Source organism: Phyllostomus hastatus, unplaced genomic scaffold, assembly GCF_019186645.2.
Source record: "Phyllostomus hastatus isolate PE091 unplaced genomic scaffold, TTU_PhHast_1.1 phas_scaffold_78, whole genome shotgun sequence".
In the NCBI taxonomy this organism is placed as follows: domain Eukaryota; kingdom Metazoa; phylum Chordata; class Mammalia; order Chiroptera; family Phyllostomidae; genus Phyllostomus; species Phyllostomus hastatus.
The window spans coordinates 64,551,971-64,571,756 of NW_025334041.1; the positions used below are offsets into that span (position 1 = coordinate 64,551,971).

Here is a 19,786-nt window from a genome sequence, read left to right on the forward strand (position 1 = left end):
GGAGGATGTGCGGAACATGGGTGCTTTATGATAACAATTTAGTGACTTTGTATTCTCCCTCTCACAATCCTTACCAGCTAGTGTTTCCAGCAGTTTCAACTTTGCTACTGTCCTCAAGATGGTCTCGTTCCTTACGTATATCAGCATAGTTTATTGCATGTTTGCATAGTACTCTGTATTCATTGGTTTTAGGTGGTAGACTTCTCTAGAGTAAGGAGCATATCTAATGGACTCATTTTATAATAGTGACCTCTGTAAATAAGTGCTTGATCCATTTTTATAATTTTGCAATTTAGACTCATTAGTGCTGCACATTCTCATTGCAGCCTGTGAACTGGGAGAGCTGCATGCAGTTGGATCCATGTCAGAATGACACAGCTGCTGTTCATGGTTGTCTTAATAGTACACTAAAGGTTTTAATTTATTTAGCATCTGAATAAATTCTCAAGATTTTATCGGATGAACTGATTTTTTTTTTTTTAGAAAAAAGATTTTATTTATTTATTTTTAGAGAGAGGGGGAGGGAAGGAGAGAGGGAAAGAAACATTAACATGTGGTTGCTTCTCATGTGCCCCCTACTGGGGACCTGGCCCACAACCCAGGCATGTGCCCTGACTGGGAATCAAACCAGTGACTCCGTGGTTCTCAGGCTGGCACTCAATCACTGAGCTATACCAGCTGGGGCTTTACTGATATTTTGTGTGTGTGTGTGTGTGTGTGTGTGTGTGTGTGTGTGTGTGTGAGAGAGAGAGAGAGAGAGAGAGAGAGAGAGAGAGATATGGTTCAAATTATCAAAGAACTTAAAAATTTTCTTTGAAACTACTCAGAGGAAGAGGCATTTGATTGTAAAGAGCAAGCTTAGGGGTATATGAGAAGTATGAAGAGTTACTGTGAGAAGAGCTACTGTTGGAAGACTTTTCCCATTCTTCCAACTCTACCTGTTGGTCCCTTGATAATTGGAGAGATTTTGGAAACTTGTCCTATCTCACCGCCGACTAGCTCTGTGCCCTGGAGTTGATCTACTAGTCTTCATGTGTAGAAGGGGGTTTGGAGCTTGGTGGTTTCTAAAGGCCCTTCAAACTGTCACGTTTTTTTAATGCTGTCAATTCTCTCATGGTAAGATGTGATTTCTTAAGTAACAGGATAATTTCAGCATAATGTTTTTTAAGATAGAGAGAAGCGTGGAGTAAGTCCTCATGGGTACCCATTGCTGGCTTCAATAGTTACCAGTTACAGGCCAGCCTCGTTTCATCTAAATGACCCGCTCTCCAGTGGCAAATCCCAGCTATCAGTTCCTTTCATCTGTAAATATTAAAGTAAATATTTCAGTAACGATAACTCTTTAATATTATCAAATATCAGTGTTTAAATTTCCCCACCTATTTCAAAAATTTTATTTAAAATTGGGTTGTAAAACCAAGATCCAAGTAAGGTATGTACATTGAGGTTGGATCTATTTATTTCTCCACTCTTATTTATTTTTATTATAGTATTTCTTTATTATTTTGATTATTTATTTTTAAAATTGAGTTTGATTTCTTGGGATAACAGGTTTTTTGTCCCTTGGGTCTCCCACAGCTGAAGTTTGCTAACTAGACTCCGTTTAATATGCCCTTCTATTCCTTGTGTGTCCTGTAAATTCCTTTCGGATCTGGAGCTGATTCCAGTTTGATTTTCTGGCAGGACTTTTCCCTGGTGCTGTGTGTGCTGCCATTAGGAGGAGGACACAGGGGCCAGCAGCCTTGAGGATCATGCCTGCTTCCATAATTTACCAGGTTTGCAAAAACGGTGACATTTGAATCCTCTCCTTCCTCTTACATTCATTAGCCACATGGGAGAGAGCTCAGTTGTGTCAAAGTACATCCACACAGGGACATCTTGCCCTCTTTTGGGCAGTTTTCAGAATAAATAATTCTGGTTCCTCATCATCCATTAGCTGCCAGTGAGGCCGTTTGTTTGTTTGTTTGTTTGTTTGTTTGTTTGTAGAGAACTTATGAGCTGATGATTTAAGATAGTGCTGAAGGAATTTCACGCCATTTACATCCTTGTTGCTGCTCATGTTGGCCACTACAGCCAGTGCCAGCTTCGTGTGGTTGCCGCCACCTCCTGCACACGCTTGTGATCTCTTAGCCACGAAAGGTCAGAAACTGCAGGACTTCAGACTCCTTTGGTCAGTCCTCACCCTCAGGTCCCTTTAGTTGGAAATGGAGTTGGGGGCCTTGGGTTGGGAGTTAGGAACTCAAATTGCTCCCGGGTCAGTCATTGTATCTGGGCCTTTGTAGTGGACAAAGGTAATTTTGTTGATTTTATTTTGTTTTGAGCATATCTGCTGTAAATTCAAACTGATATTTCTAATTCACAAGAGAGTTTACTTTTTTGATTTTATATTTGTACCCCTTTTATGCTGAAAATTTTTGTCTCTAGAAACAAACATAATTATTTGTTTTATTATCCTATTTATACAAAACATATATAAACATTTAGAGTAACTCTACCAGTATTATTATCAACAATTTCACTGCTAAAAATAGCTGAAGATGCTTTGTCCCATAGGGTTTATCCCACTAGGGAAATACAGTCAAATTGCTGTGTTTCGAAGTCCTTCGGCGTGATTCCTCTCTGTACTTATGCCACCAACTCATTTCATAATTTGGTCAATGTTTTTCCATCTGCTTTTGATTTTTTAAGACTTAAAAAAGTTAACATTGGTTTGTAATTGTGTAAAATATAACATGGTTTCAGAGCCAGAAGAAATGTTCTTAGAGAAATCTTGTTCTCTGTTTTTACCTCTTACCCTCTTTCCAGCCTTTCCACCCTCTTCAGTCACTGTTTTAAAAAGGATTCCCTTCTTTCTCTTTTTACTTATTGCTTTTCAATGCAAACAAATACATATATCCATAGCTATACTATTTTTAACATTTCTTATTTTATAAAAATAAGTAGCAGCCGACTTTACCCAAACTAGAGTTTAAAGGTTATCTTCTAACTATATGGCATATTGTAACTTAATAAGTCAGACATTGGGTTAAACTGAATGTGCTTATTTATTCAGTTATTTTGGAAGGGGTAATTATAGCAACTGCCACCTAAGCATTTTAATAATATTCCAAAATAGTTAGAATATACATTTATATTCCTGTGTTGTTTTTGCTGTTGAAGAGAAAAAAAACCCAGAAAAACTTGGTCTTTTTAATTTGCATGTACTCTAGTTCTGAGGTTCTCAACAGGAGGAGTGCATCCCCCAGGGGACATGGGGCAATGTCTGGAGATGTATTTGATCACCAGACGTTGGGGGTTGATCATTTTTACAATTTTTACAATGCATGGGATGGCCCACAACAGAGAATTGTCAGATCTCAAATGTCAGTACCGTATGTCACTTATGAGAAACCCTGGTCAGTGTCAACCAGGCATTTGAAAACTTACGTCATTTCCCACGCCCTCCCGCCCTCCTCCTCTCTTCCATTCCTCCTCTCTGCCCTTTTTCAGTGTAACTAGATATTTACATCTAGGACTTTGGGAAAACATAAATCATATAAAATGAAAAGAGATGAACACATCAATGGTGTGTGCTTTCTCAGGCCTATCTAAACAGAAAAATAATTCTGTACTTGAAAGGTTTACTCTAGTATAAATCATATGTTTAAGCAAGTATTTGGGGAAAGCAAGTTTTGCCTTATTACAGGTATCAGGAACACAGGATTCCTCATCAGGTGCATGTTCATGGAACATCAGCTGGTTTAAAGTGATTGAAGTGGACTTCTGATGTGTTGGAGCCACTGTGGCTGCACAGTTGATCTTGGCATGCTCCCCACTGATGAAAGGCTCCACTCAAAGGCACACATGAGATGGGGAGGTGGCAGCTTCAGTGCTGTTTTATCATTGATGACATCCAAGGGAACTCTGGGGAAAGTGTAACTTTTCCTCATTTCTGTACTTTCCATCGCCTCTTTTTAGTATCTTATGAAATACTCAGCTTCAACTAAAAAGAGGAGTAAATACTTAAATTTCATTGTGGTTTTAATGTGATTTGGGTGAATGGGGGCCATGCTTTTTTTTTCCACATGGGGGCCACCTGTTGGGGTTTCAGCAATGTGCACTTGATCTTTGGAGAGAGATGGCCTGGCAATGTGAGCACGGGGCACAGAAGGCATGTGTTGGGCATGGACAGTGTCTGGTCCTGTGATGTGACTTCAGTTCTTAGTTTTCCTTTTGCATTTGGTAATGAAGAGGACCTAGTAGCCTAGTGGTGAAGTTCCTAACATCACTGCTTTTCTTTTTTTTCTCCTTGTTTCCCCACACTTTCATCAAGCAAATTGAATGAATTAGAAAAAAACTGAAAGGATAAATTTCACTAAACATTTTACTCGTGAGCTTCAGTGCTTATTTGTGGTTGGTTTGTTGCCTTTAGTAGAGGTGCAGGTGTGTTATGATGGCTACAAGTGTGGTCTTTCAGAAATAAATTTAATTATTAAAGCCCCCTATTTATTTCATCTTTGTGGCCCTAACATAAAAATTTATTATCTGTTCTAGGCCTTTGACCAACATCTTACATCGCCAACCCTTTTCTTTCAGCATTTCCCCTGACCCCCAAGAAAAAACTTGATGTTGATTTATATGCCTTTTGAAAATACCCCTGTTTCAGCCTTTATACTAGTTTTTGGTGGGGCCCTTTAAATATTGACAGGGTGCTGAAACTGGTGTCATTTTTAATTCTGCACACAAATAAAATAGTTTGTCGAAGTCATGGTTCTAGGGACTACCAGCTCAGCAGTTGCCATGTTGTGCAGAGCAGGGGCAAAAATTGTTTGCGTTTCTTTCCAGGAAGGAAATGGTGCTGGCCAGATCAGGCAGGTGGCAGTTCCTAAATACTGCTGTGCTTGCCCGAGGGAAACCCCGCTCCGAACAGCGAACAGCGTCTCAGAGACTTAATGGTTGACGGGGAGCAGCCTGAGTCCTCTGTTAGGATTCCTGTCAGGCCTGTGGGCAAAGCATATAGTAATGGAAGAGCGGGGAGTTGCTGGGTTGGCAGCAACTCCTAACCGAAACTGGACTCTTGATTCTATCTAAGTTAGGCTCAGGCAGAGACCAGGTCTTTTCTAACTATAGTCAATGCAAACAAGAGCCTTAAATGTGGAATCCCATCAGCTTCTGCCATCCTGTAGGAACAGAATGCTTCTAGAAAAGAAAACCATTTCATAAATTTGGCACTGAAAAACTCGGCAATTTGGTGTGGGCTCATTAATTTGTGGTTTGATAAGTTTCTGAAGCTACTGATACTAAGTGGCAGCTTTGAATCATCCTAAAATCAGACTATAGCATGATGAGCTGTATTAATCTGATTCACTTCATTTCCTAGGAAAACAAAATTATAACTGCATTTTCATTAACTTACATTTGTGGTCCACCTACTTTAGAGTCAATATTAAATTATCTTTACGTCCAGTGTTTTTGAACATAAGTAATCTGTAAAATTTAATATTCTGAGTTAAGTTTAGCTTGTTTTAAGACTTGTTTTTTCTATCTATTATTATTTTGCTATTATTATTTTTGCTAAAGTAAACTTTTTTTTTACTTTAAAGAGTAATGCATACTATTTTTTTTAAAAGGCAGTGGATTTAACCATTAAGAGAAGGCTTTCTCCTGTCCGAGGTGCCCAGACGGCCTCATCAGAGATAAGGCTTACGGCTCTCTGGTGTGCATGCCCAGAGTGTTCTGGAAATATCTAAGTACCAGGTCACTCACGTCATTTTGTTTTCTTCATATTTTTTCCCTTTTCCTTGTAATATGAAGAGCTCTCTTTATTCCTTATTTTTAAAAAATAAACAAACTGAATTGCATACTTTAATTGATAGATTTTTATGGTATGTAAATTATATCTCAATTTAATAAAAAGTAACTGTAGGGTTTTGGGGCTGATTAGAGAGCTGACCTGAAGGGGGAAATGCTTTTGTCTTTATCTGGTCACGTATGAATAGTGAGGTCTCCCAAATATCTCTGTAGTTTGGATTAGAAACATTTTTATTTGGATTATGGATTATTGAGACAAAGAAGCCTATGGTGAACCCACCAAGATTACTGATAACTAAGTTCATGTGGGTCATGAGTCTCAATGATGATAAACTGCAGGTATGTACTTGGAAGCAGCTTAACCAGGCAGGAAAGTGGAAGTTAAATTTCTTCAAGATCAGATTATATTCGACCTGAAGGTTTCTTACTTTATTTTTCTGAGTTAACCATATATCTTTGAAAAATTTTCTATTTAAAACTTAGATTTCTCCTTTCTTACAAGTGAATAGCACTTCAGTATAGAGAGGTGGTTTATTTAACTGTGTACCCTGATGGACATTTAGGCTGTTTTCATCCTGACGTCCTACTGAATTGCTCTCCAGGGAGCTGCCTAATTTTGCAGTGTGTCAGAGAGGACCTAATCTCTTGCCACCTTCTGGATGTGCTGTTTTATCACACCTAACTTTTTTGTTAGTTTTTTTTTAATTTTTACTTTTGAAATAAATTTTGGCTTATAAAATGTTGCAAGAATAGCACAAAGAAAAAAAAAGAATAGCACAAAGGATTCCTCTACACCCTTCATCTAGCTTCCTCGGATGTTAACATCTTAAATTACCGCAAGGATCAGACAAGGAAGTTAACATTGATACTGTGGTATTATCACACTTTCTGATCTCTGACAATCTAATGGGTAAGAAGTTATAGCTTAGTGTGATTTTAGTTTATATTTATTTTATTCTGAGTGAAGTCCAGCAACTTTTTGTATGTTTGAGAACCAGGTGTTTCCTTTCCCCTTTTCCTCTGCACATCATTTTCCTGATTTGCTGGTCTTCTAATCAATTTTAGGGAGCTCTTACTGTATCAGGAGAAGAGTAGCCCTTTGTGTTATGAATTACAAACATTTTCCTAACTTTTAATTTATATTTCTAATTTATCTGAGGTATATTGTACCCTATAAAATGTTTTTATATTTATATAATTGAATTCATCTATCTTGTGGTGTCTATATTTTTAGTAATAGATTTTTTAAAAGTCCTTCAAGCTTATAAAGGATTTCTTCTATACTTTAATATTTCCTTTTGTACTTTTTTTTTCACCTTATATCTTAGATGCACTTGGGATTTATGCTGTTGTAGGATGTGAAGCATGGCTGCAACTTTCTTCAGATGGTTACCAACATACACCATCGCCATTTCATAAGAAGTCTTTTCATTTCCCAGTAACTCAAACTAGCATCCTTCAGCATATACTAAATTCCCAGATGCATTTGGGTCTGTGTTCTATTTCCTCATGCTTCATTAGTCCATACCATTATATGCCACACCAAACCTGAATAATAAGTTCTTTGAAAGCTTCGTATTATTTTAAAGTAAGTAAAACAAACTAGCCTTATTATATCAAAGTCTATATTAAAGCTAATTACTATGCTTACATATAAATAAATGAGACTGTAGAGACCCAAAAGTCACTGCGTGTTCTGGCATGGGAGTAGAAGGCAGATGGTCTTTCCATTGCAAGTCTAAACATAGGTAAAGTATATCTTTTGCAAAAAGTCATCCTGATGACCCTGACCTGGACTGCCCCTCTGCCATCTTGCCATCTGTGTTCTTTTGGATGCTGGAGGATACCTGGTGGGAAAATTGAAAATAGTTAGTGACATGTTTTTTTAAATAGGGGGAGAGGAGAACCACATTTTGGAAAATGTGTAAGAATTGCTTGAAGCATTTTCTTTAGTAAGTTTAGCTTCTGGTCTTTAGGAAATCTGTATCATTCAGAAACACTGTCTGCGTTCACATGACACAGTTTAGGCATCTCTTTTCTCAGGTTTGACAAAGATCATTGCCATTTTTCCCCTGAGCACATGCTTTGGGAAGGGTCAGTGCAGCTGTTCGGCCAGCTGTACTATGCAGTCTGGTTCTCGTTGGTCTCTGGTAGGGGTGGGCAGCATGCACAGGATCAAGGCCAAGGACACCCAAGTCACAGGCCTCCAACTTCTCACTGTACTTGTGCTGTCATCCCACATGTGTGCAGCCCCCAACTCCTCTGCTGTGAATGGGCATAAGGAAGCTCATCCTGGTGTTAGGACTAACGGTGATAATACAGGAGAAGTGCTTACCTAGTCTTGGCACCCAGTCAGTACGGAGTAAATAATTACCATTTCACTCGTCTACGAGGTGTGTCTGGGAAAACTCCAGCCATTGTTAATACAATGAGAACAGTTTATGCAGCATTGATATAACCTGGCAGCCAACAAGAGTAGAATGCTTGTGCATGACCAATGAAGACTTCACTGTACTAGTCAGTGGGGGCCATAGATGCCGTTGAGCGAACATGTGTACTATGTGGCTGTGGCATTCAAAATGACTGACTGAGTAGAGCAACAAATCTGCATCAAATTTTTCATTAAGCTGGAACATTCCTCAGAAACTATTCTGGTGATTCGGATGGCTTTTGGGGAAATGCAGCAAGTGCAGCACAAATAAAAGTGTGGCACGAATGCTTCAAAGATGGTTGAGAATCTGTTGAGAGTGATCCACGCTCTGGAAAGCCTGCAGTAAGTAGAGAACGTTGACTGTGTATGGTCTGCAGTCAGCAAAGACTGGCGACTGACAGAGTAGGAACTAGAAGCTGATCTGGTAGTTCCAAAAACTACCATGTCTAAGATTTTGATGCATGTTCTTGGCATGAAACGTGTCGTGGCAGAATTCATTCTGTGAATTCTGCTACCAGAGCAGAAGGAACACCTTGCTGCAGTTGCTAATGATTTGATTCACACCACTACCAATGAACCAGATTTCCTCAGGAAGATCGCAACGAAGACGAATTATGGATCTATGGCTATGATCCAAAAACAAAGGCCCAGTTGTCCCAGTGGAAGTCACCCAGTTTTCCATGCCCAAAGAAGGGGTGGCAAAGTCACAGCAAGGTCAAGATCACGTTAACTGTGTTTTTTGATTGAGAAGGTGTTGTCATCACAAGTATGCCTCTCCAGGCTAAACAATTAATAAGGAGTACTACCTCAATGCTCTTCATTGATTGAGAGATACAACATGATGAAAATGGCCACCGCCTTGGGCAACTGGTAACTGGCAGCTTCATCACGACAGTGCACCCACTCATGCATCACATCTCATGCAGAATTTTTTTGTGAAACTTCAAATCACCCAGATGACTCAGCAGCCCCCTAAAACCCAGATTTGACACCCTGTGACTTCTGGCTTTTCCCAAAACTAAAATCACCTTTGAAAGGGAAGAGATTTCAGACCATTGATGAGATTCAGGAAAATATGAAGGGGCAGCTGATGGTGATTCCAACAAAGGGTTTTGCAGGGTGTTTTGAACAGTGGAAGAGATGCTGGGAGAGCTGTATGAGGTCCCAAGGTGCCTACTTTGAAGGGAACTGAGGCATCATTGTCCTGTGTACAATGTTTGTTCTATCTTCTTCAATAAACGTCTCTATTTTTCATATTACATGGCCGGATACTCTCTGGACAGAGCTCGTATTTCCTTTCCCCTTCAGTGTGTGAAGCTCTGAGGCCCAACCATGATTCCTGCACATCTGTACTGGAGGTGAAGGAAGTTACGCTATAATTAATTTAGTATTAAATAACAGAGTGGCATGTGCATGTGTGAGTAGCACATAGAAGACTGAGTGAAGCTTAGACAAGGTGAAGTTGACCTCAGTGTTCTAGGCCTAAGAAAAAAGTGTCCTTTCTGTTTTTGCTCTGTGTGAGAGCGAGAGAACGAGGCTGTGGACTTGGTGCTCAGTGTCAGCCATGACCAGTTTTGCAAGAGCAGGATTTTTCAACTTTTATGTATGCTGTTTTTTGTTTGTTTGTCAAAAACAGTAGTCTTCAAAATAAAGCATATAGAACAGATGTCAATAAGAAGGAATTAAAACTGAAATGGGAGAAAATTTAGTAGGAGAGTACCTTGCACTTTACTTCAAAGCTCCAAGTTCAGATTTGATATGAGCATTTCCAGGTGAATGGCAGAATCCCTGTTGATATTCTTCCAGTGGCCTTGACAGAAAGAAGTGCCAGCAGATTGGAGATGGGCAAACGTTCTCATTTTCTAAATGGAAAAAAGAAAAAAAAACAATCAGGAAAGAGACCATTAAACAGATTACTGAGTGGAGATGAAAGTTGGGGGCATCAAGCCTGTCGGCATTTTTTCCCCTTGATGCAGTGTGACTGGATTTCAGCAGGATATCTGGATTTGTAAGGTTGGGCCACTTATAAATGTGTCCCTTAAGCCTATAGTGCTAATGTATCTTCTCTCCTTGGGCCCTTTTTCTGAACCCATGTCATTCTTAGAAGTCTCTGGGTTGTTGTCTCCTTGGGAGTGAGTCTGTGCTCATCTGCTCTCATCATGCTGCATGAGACCCTGCCTGCAGCCCTATCCATCAACCCCTCACTTGACTTGTCCTCTACTTGTCCCTGTATCCTCTTGTACACTCAAGCACCTTGTTGGGGGACAGTTTGTCTTTTACTTCCATAGTCTGTTTACACACACAAAAAAACGTGTACAACATTAACTGAAAGAAGAGGGACATGGTACGCAGACACCTTTGTCCTGTGCTGAGGCTGGCCGAGTAGAGGATGAGTGACCCAAGGCACAACGGAGAGATAGTTGAGTGCCAGTGGCAAATGAATGAAAGGGACATTTCTGGCTTCTGCCCTCACTGTCCTCTCATTTGTCACTTGGCTTCTTAACTGCTCTGTGGAGAGAGCCAAATTGTTCTTGGTCTTCCCCAGCAGGCTGGGTGTTTGGGGGCAGGATGGCTCTGAGCTCACTCCCCTTTATAATGAGAGGGTAGTGGAGGCTGTGTTTTCTTTCAGCACCTGTTACATACTTGGAACTGTGATGGGTGCTTTTTATGCCATTTAGTGAATATAGCATGTCTGCAGGATAATCCTTTTCTCTCGAGCCTCCATTTTATAGGTGAGAAAACAGCTTTGAGATGGTAAGCCATTTTGTTGAAAGACTGAGCCAGTAAGCGAAGCTGGCATTTTGTTCTGAAGCCTGTGCTGTTCACTGTGTCAGGTAGCAGTCCCCCTCCCTGCCGACAGCACCGCTCTGTGGGCTGGAGCTGGTTGGTGGCTGCATCCACAGAGTGGGCTGCCATTTTGATCCTCCCTGAGGAAGAGCGCAGATGCCTGCTGCCCTTGGCCATGGTCTGCACAGCAGCTTGGATGAAAACATGGAAACCTGCATATCAGACTCACAGATAATGAGTGGATGGAGTGCGTCCATGACTGAATCAGAACTTGGAACTCGTAATAAGCAGGATGATGGATGGAGGGAAACTGGCATGGTGGAGAGGGACCACATGATCACTGAGGTACCCAAGCCCTCTGCTTCTACTTGGTAATCACCTGCCCACATGTAATATGAGAAGCTGTGACCTACTGTGTAGGCGTGATGCTGCCTAAAAGGTATGGCAGTTTCAGGCATCATTAATGTGCACTTAGCATCAGCATCTCCTTTTTCCTGTAGTGGACTTTCCTATCTGATTACGTGTCAAGTACAGAAGTAGTAGGGTGATGATCCCTAGCATCCCAAATTCCATTTTTGGCTCTTACCAATCCAGTCGTCTTGTTTTGTCTACTTTGTGGGGATGAAGCACATATCTGTCTTGTCTGTTGTGTTTCTAGCACCCAGCACAGTGCTAGTGGGGGTTCAGAAGATACTTGTTGGATATCTACAAGAGAGAACAGTATTAGGATGGTAAGGTTTAGGAAACTTTATCATTTTTCAAGTAAGGAAGGTTTTGCTTGTGGACATTGTTGTTTCTCTGTTAGAAGGTTAGTCGAGAGAAAGCAAGATTAAACCTGCTTTTTACTTCATCAAAACTTATTTTTTATCTAAAATTATTATGTTACTATATATAGACTCAGTTCGCTTGTCTCAGGATTTTAAAATTCTAGGCAAATATTAGGTTTTTTGGAGAGCACATATCTATTTTAGAAGTTACCTAGAAAAGTTTAGTTGATTTTTTTAATGGGTACGTTTTCTTGTACCAGATAAAATAGAACAGCACAGTTGTGTCATCTCATACTTGATTTGGACCCTCACTCCTTGGGGAAGGACAGCATCTGGCTGTGCCTTATTTAGGTAAGTGTTTGCACATAGCAGGTGCACCACACATTTGCATTGAATAAGTGAGACTTTCATTTTATTCTACAAACAAGGTGACTGATACTGTCTCCAAGGAAACCTAGTCTCTAAGGTGAAGTAGCAGCTTCAACATCATATAGGAAGTAGGATGTAGAGGTGGGACTTGTATCCAGTTTAAAACAAAGTTCTTGTGTTCTTTACGTGATGTGCAGGGACATAGCCAGCTTCATTGCCTAGTTCTTTGGGACTGGAATATTGGGGATTTAGACAATAAGGGTTTCTTGATGGGCCTTTCTTTATTTTCTCTCCTTTTTTTCCACAGTTGTGGTTCACCTGGGACTTTACCCACCTAGGAGCTTTTACAAACTGCAGATATTCTAATTCATTAAGTCTCAGGTGGGCATCTGTTTGGAATGAATAGGCAGGACAGGACCCTTTCTGTTTCTGGAATGCATGGTTAGAACACCCATGTTTTCAGCTGTTGGATATAACCTGAAGATACTCTGTATTTTGCAGAATTGTAAAACTGAGTAATGGATTACAAGGTAAAGGACAAATTTAACTCATTAGCTAATTCTGTCCTGTTTCACAGCCTTTCCATGAGGTGTTGGCTTTCTTTGCACAGTTTTAGGGGACTAATTATATACATAGAGGCATTCATGAATGTCAGGATTTACTAATTTCAAGGTGTGTGTTATTCAGGGTTGGTAGAGTAAAATGGTGAGTTCAGAGAAAGCTTTAAATTTCTTCCTGATTCTGTTAACTTTGCACACAAAATTGCATTGCGGAGCCAAAGTTTATCATTTCATAATGTGTGTAAATGAATGGATGAGGATTATCTGGGAAGACCTGGCTGGACAAGGAAGTGGGTTTGGCTTTCTGCCAGATGGTCATTGAAATGTTTTGTGTGTGTGTGCATGTGTGTGCCCAGTTAAAAGCCTGGACATGTAGATTTTCAGGTCTTTCATGGGAAGACCTGTCTGGTTTTGGCTTTAGAAGTGCTTACACAGCTAATCTGGCATTTATGATTATTTCCACTTTGAGTTGGGCAGGATGCTCTTTGGGGATATGCAGACAGAAATGGCTTAATTGGATTTCAGCCGAGACTCAGTGTTTGAATGGCTTTATGTATGGCATTAATTGGGCAGCTGCCATAGGAAGTCATATATATATTCTTGAGCTCTTTGATTCAGTCCCTCTCATTGGCTCATTGCTAATTTATTCAACAAATGAAATACTCAAGAAAGAACAACTACTTTTAAAGTAGTAAAATTAAGAAATATGGTTCATAAGTGGGGCTATCATTTGGTTTCAGCATAGTTACATTACTGTCTGTGTTTAAGGCTGCATGTTGGTACTTGTGGGCTGGCCTGGGCAGTCATGTGAGGGATTCTTGGGGTCTCTTGGATTAAAATGTGGAAAATGGATTCTGACACTGGATACTGTAGGGCTTGCACTACTGCAGCAGATTTTACATACCTGATTACAGAAGTTCACTGAATGATTAGTGTCTGACAGGAATCATTTTATTGAGAGCCTGCTGTGCATCAAGCCACATAAACACCTGCATGCGGAGGTCCCTTCCTGGAGGCTCTTCCTGTCTAGATAGCCACGTAAATGTAAAGTTTATTTTTATAAGAGAGTGATTTCTACAAGCACGGAGGGCATTTCTGTAGGATTCCCCAAAGACAGAACGTTCGAGTGCACTCCGGAGTGGCACACCAGATTTGGCTGGATGGTGGCGCTGGCAGCTGGAGGGTTAAAGCTGTTCCCACTGTGGGGGGAGGAATAGGGGACGTGAGGGCACGGAATTGTGACCAGACCTGGCATTTGAGGAAAATGTGGGTGAACACGCTTTGACGATTTTTGGAATACTCATAAGTAGCTAAATATCCTTTAAAAACAGTGATATTAAAATTTCATTCAATTGGCTAATCATGAATTTCATCTTTTAAGTTAAATTGTTATAATTATTAGCCTTTTTAATGGAAAAATTTAATTTATTCAACTCCCTTTTCGTTCTTCATTTTATGGAATTTTATGGAACACATATATATGATACTATAAAATATATGTGAGCATCACCCCTAATAAAATATGGGAGAAACAAATCAAGCTGGTTCATTACCCATCAGAAGTAAAATAGGATAATGTGCAGTGAGATTTTTTTCCTACAGTTTCCTAGAAGCCAGTTCTTTCTTTAGAAGGCTTCTCAGTTACCAGTAATTTACAAAATTAAAATGAACAACAAACAAACTTCCCTCAGAATCTTTCTCAGTTCTTTTCTCCAGAGCTTGATTGTTCTCTGTGCTCCCAGGAGCTTGTCAAATGCTGAAGGTCATGGCCTAGTCCCAGTCCTTTTTAACCCATTACCTTCATCTAACTGCTATAAAAATTGTGTCTCCCACCCTCATCTGGAGTTTTATCCTGGCTTCTTAAAGGCCAGTGATGTGATCTAGAATTGAGGTGGGGTCCAAGTCATCTTTCAAGTCCCTGCAATACTCAAACCTGTGTCCACCCATGTAGCTGGCTCACTTGAGGAGTAGGCACCTTAGTCCCAGGCCCTGACTGACCGAACAGCTCTCTCTGGAAGAGCTCCCTGGAAGGTTCTGTCTTGTGACTCACATATGAGTCAACTGCAGTCTTAACAGACCTAGTGTCCTTATCTCTAAACTTCATGCACAGCTCTCAAATGGCAGGTATCGTATTTGAAGGGCACGGGAAAGAAAGTTTTCTGATATGATTAATTTTGCTATGGGAAAATCTTTATAGTCTATGTATCGCAATAGGAGTGTTCTTTGTAGGAAAAAGTACAGCTTCTATTTTATAGAAAAATATAGGAAAAAATTGTTTAGTACCATACAGTTAATGTCTGTATGTGATTAGTGACCAATGGCATTGTTTCTCTCAGTGTGGTTTCAAGCGTGGGACGCTGCCTTCCTGGGTGTGTAGACACATCCACCTGGAACCACACCACCTGGAGCCCCAGCTTAGCACCCATGTGCCCCACAGGATGGCTGCATTTTTTAAAACTTTTTAAACAGCAGAAAAACATCCTCATAGCAATATTTTTTTTCTAATCTTCTTAAGCAAGGGAAACAAAAGAAAAAAATAAACATGGGACTACATCAAACTAAAAAGTTTTTGCACAGCAAAGGAAACCATCAACAAAATGAAAAGGCAACCCACTGAATAGAACATATTCACTGATACATCTGATAATACCTGAAATTTGTAAAGAACTAGTAAAACATCACCAAAAAAGCAAACAGTCTATGAAAAAATGGGCAAAGGGCCTGAATAGACAATTTTCCAAAGAGGACATACAGATGGCCAGTAGACATATGAAAAGATGCTCAGTATCATTAATCATCAGAGAAATGCAAATTAAAACCACACTGAGATATCACATCATACCTGTCAGAATGGCTGGTATCAACAATGGGGAGAAAAGGGAACCCTAGTTCACTGTTGGTAGGAATGCAGATTGGTGTAGCCACTGTGGGAAGTATGGAGTTCACTCAAAAAAATTAAAAATGGAACTGCCGCCCCTGGCTGGTGTAGCTCAGTGGATTGAGCACGGGCTGGGAACCAAAGTGTTCCAGGTTCAATTCCCAGCCAGGGTACATGCCTGGGTTGCAGGCCATAACCCCCAGCAACCGCACATTGATGTTTCTCTCTCTCTCTCTCCCTCTCCCTCCCTCCCTCTCTCTCTCTCTCTCTCTCTCTCTCTCTCTCTCTCCCCCTCTCCCTTCCTCCTTCCCTCCCTCCCTTCCCTCTCTAAAAATAAATAAAATCTTTAAAAAAAAAAAAAGGAGCTGCCTTATGACTCAGTGATTCCACTTGCAAGAATGTATCCAAAGAAACTCGAAACATTAATTTGAAAGAATGTATGCACCTCTGTGTTCATTGCAGTGTTATTTACAATAGCTAAGATTTGGAAGCAGCCCAAGGGCCCATCAGTAGATAAGTGAATAAAAAGCTGTGATACATCTACACAATGGAATACTATGCAGCAGTAAAAGGAACTCTTACCCTTTGTGACAGTGTGGACGGACCTGGAGAGTACTATGCTAAGTGAAATAAGCCAGTCAGAGAAAGACAAATACCGCATGATCTCACTGATATGTGTAATCTAATGAATAGAATTAACTAACAAAGTAGAAATAGACTCATAGATGACAGAGTACAGACTGATGGCTATCAGAGAGAAGGGGGCTTGGGGGACTGGGTAAAAAAGGTAAAGGAATTAAGCAAAAAAATAAACTCACCTGGCTGGCGTAACTCAGTGGATTGAGCGCAGGCTGAGAATCAAAGTGTCGCAGGTTCGATTCCCAGTCAGGGAACATGCCTGGGTTGCAGGCCATGACCCCCAGCAACCGCACATTGTTTCTTTCTCTCTCTCTATCTCCCTCCCTTCCCTCTCTAAAAAATAAATAAATAAAATCTTAAAAACAAACAAACAAACTCATAGACATAGACAATAGTGTGGTGATTACCAGGGGGAAAGGAGGTGAGGGGAAGTAGAAGAGGGTAAAGTGGGAATAAATGGTGATGGAAGGGGACTTGATTTGGGGTGGTGAACACACAATACAGTGTACAGATGACATATAGAATTGTACACCTGAAACATATACTTTTATTAACCAATGTTACCCAATAAATTCAATTAAAAAGCAGAAGAACATGACATCATTCAGTACTTAGATTATTTTATACCTTTTCCCAGGGAAAGTACCATGTCCTGGACCCCAGGAAGGGTCCTAGTTAGGACTGGGAGCAGTAGAAAGGGAGAAGAAGGGGGGGTACTGCATCCGCTGATATATTAGCATCTCTAATTTGTTGGCATTTACTAAATCATCGATTAATTGAGTTACTTCTCAAACCAAATCCCTGCCCTTGAGGAAGTCTTTCATTTAAGGAGTCCCTAGTACTAACTGTCCCTTTACTGGAAGTGCCACAGATGGGGACATGTAAAACAACATCAGTGAAGCAAAGTCCACGGCGTGCAGAATGCTGGGTGTTCTGCAAGACCAGTGAACCAGTTTCTCTGGCAAATTGTCATTGTAATAAAACAGGTTTAAAGTGACTTGGGAGACATACAAGAAATTAGAATTCGTGAATATTATTTGGCCCCTGATTCAAATAAATCAGCTATAAAAATATTTTTATGAGACAGTTGGGATAATTGGAACACTAGATATGAGATTTATATTAAATTAATAATTATTTTAGGTGTAATGATGGAGTTATGATTATCTGTTGGTCATACACACACAAGTATTTACAGATAAAATAATTTTTATATGAATTTGCTTTGAAGGTATTGAGTGAGGGCTGGGAGTTGTGGGGTCTTTAGTTGTTGAGGTTGAGTGTTTAAGGTACCTGGGGAGGTATATCCTCTCTATTTTTGCATATGGTTAAACATCTCCACTAAAATGCAAAATACCATGATTATGTTACAGCTTAATGAATGCTTTGCACAGAGGAGGGAAACCAGACTTTTTTGTGTAGAAGAGTCAGGAGCTTATTCCCAGAAGTGACAATATTTGAACTGGGTTTTAAAGTAAGAATGGGTATGCAAAAACTGGAGAATCTGTTCCTTTTTCATCCAGGAGAAAGGAAGCTGGGAGATTCACTGGACTGTGTGGGTGGGGGTTTTGTTACTGGTCCCTTCCATTCATTCCTTCTTGCATCCATTTAGGACGTGTTGTTCAAGTTCCTATTGTCGGTGTTTGTGGTGAGAATTTGTGGGCTGAGGGTCTGAGGAAGGACATGGTGTGTAAGTTTGCTAGGACTGCCATAACCAAATACCACAGAATGTGTGCTTAACAGCAAATATTTTCCTCATAGTTCTGGAGGCTAGAAGCCCCAGAGGAAGGTGTCAGCAGGTCGGGTTTCTCTTGAGGCTGTCCTCCTTGGCTTACAGATGGTCACCTTCTTGTTGCCTCATCACATGGTTGTGCTTTTCTGCTTGTGTGTCTGGGTATCTCTTCTGCTTCTTATTAAGGACATCAGTCATATTGGGTTAACAATAGCTTCATTTTAACTGAATCACCTCTTTGGAGATCCTTTCTCTAAATACTGTTACATTCTGAGGTATTGGGATTGGGACTTCATTGAAGAATTTGGGAAACACAATTCAGACTGTAATAGATGAGATATGCGCAACTGCATGATGCAGCAAAGTACTGAAAGTTGTGGAAGGAACTCCGAAGGAAAAGTGTTTAAGGTACCCTGAAGGAATCTGGGAATTCTAGGAGGGGTCTTGAACAGCCAGCCTGTCCAGGGGGGCAGGGTTTCACCCCACGCAGAGCAGGGAGTAGAGAAAGTTTGAAAGAGCTCTGAGTTCCCACAGATGAAGAAGGGAAGATGGTGAAGAAGGGAAGGGCTTTCCAGAGGGAAGGATTGGAGCGGCTACCAGCTACCAGCTACCGTGGAGCTCAGTCAGTGGAGGTTGGAGCAGGGATGAAAAAGCAGGGAAGAGGAGCAGCTTCCTGCTCACAACACTGCAGTGAAGGACCTGGAGTGTTATCTAATAGCTTCTGTCTTTGTTACTAAAGTAAAACATCTGTAAAATGTTACAGAAAATAATAAAGTTAAAGAAAAGTAATCCTCTCACCCTTCATTCCACCCTACAAATTTATTAGTTATAACCACTGTTAACAACAGCTCTGGCCTGGCCTTCCTGCCTGCTTTCCAAGATTCTTTATTTTTTTTAAAAGAAGATATATGAGAGAGGTAGGTGAGAGAGAGGAGATGGAAAAATCAGGATTTGCTCCCCCCATCCTACTTTTGACTTGGACCTTTCTTGCAGTTTCCCTCATTCTTTCAATCCTTCATCTCCCAAAGGTAAGGGAACTTCAGCAAAATAATGTTTACATTCCCTGTCAGACAAGACCTTGCATCACCTGCTGCGCCCAGTGATCTCATGTAAGAACTCAGTGTCTCTCTGTGTCTTCCTTTATTCCTTCCTGTCTTTTTTTAAAAAAAAAGGGAGGGGGAGGGTTTCTACCAGTTTTATTCAATTAGTACAGTTTAGTGTTTAAGGTTTATTTTTGTCACTGTGCTTTTTATTTGTGTAATTACCTGAACAACTAAGTCCTGTGGGTGCTTAATAAAAAATGCTGGTGGACTGTTAAAAGTGTTCTTTGTGATTTGATTGTCCAGTTATGGTGTTGAGATGTGTAACAAAGTGTTTATGCTGATTCCAGAAACTATGGTTTGGACTAGTGGGAAGATCTTAAAAGTAGCACCTTCTCAGACCTTTGGAGAATGGAGTGCTATTGTATTTAAGGGCTAGTGAGCATCAAATGTGTACACAGGATGATTACAAACCATTGGGAATGGTGTTACTAATCAAATTCCTATCTGTTAGAATTTTTAGGTGGCAACTCTAAAATATAAATTCCTACTAAGATTTGCATTATGACCTTGTCATGGTATTTTAGATAAGCTTTAATAAAATTTTAGCACCACATCATCAATTTTTGATAATTTTCAAGTCCATTCCATGCACCTCAGCGCTGCAGGTCTGGAGCTGAGGGGCCCTGGTCAGGGGGAGGAGACAGAGGCCTAACACCCCACGGGGCACTTCATGGCTGAGCCAGGCCCGGGCCCCTGTCTCCCAGCCCACTGCCTGCTGCTGCCCTTTTTC

At 40.4% G+C, this 19,786-nt stretch overlaps 1 protein-coding gene across 5 annotated transcripts in view; it reads left to right on the plus strand.

Annotated features, from left to right (window-relative positions):
- NCK2 (NCK adaptor protein 2) overlaps nucleotides 1-19,786 on the plus strand; it is a 149,210-nt gene that overhangs the window by 43,553 nt on the left and 85,871 nt on the right. For 3 of the 5 annotated variants that reach the window (XM_045828121.1, XM_045828119.1, XM_045828122.1), the window contains exon 2: nucleotides 1,684-1,775. The exons of the other annotated variants lie outside the window; for them this stretch is intronic. The gene's annotated coding sequence lies outside the window, so the exon portion shown is untranslated. The remainder of the gene's footprint in view (nucleotides 1-1,683; nucleotides 1,776-19,786) is intronic. 5 annotated transcript variants of the gene reach the window in all.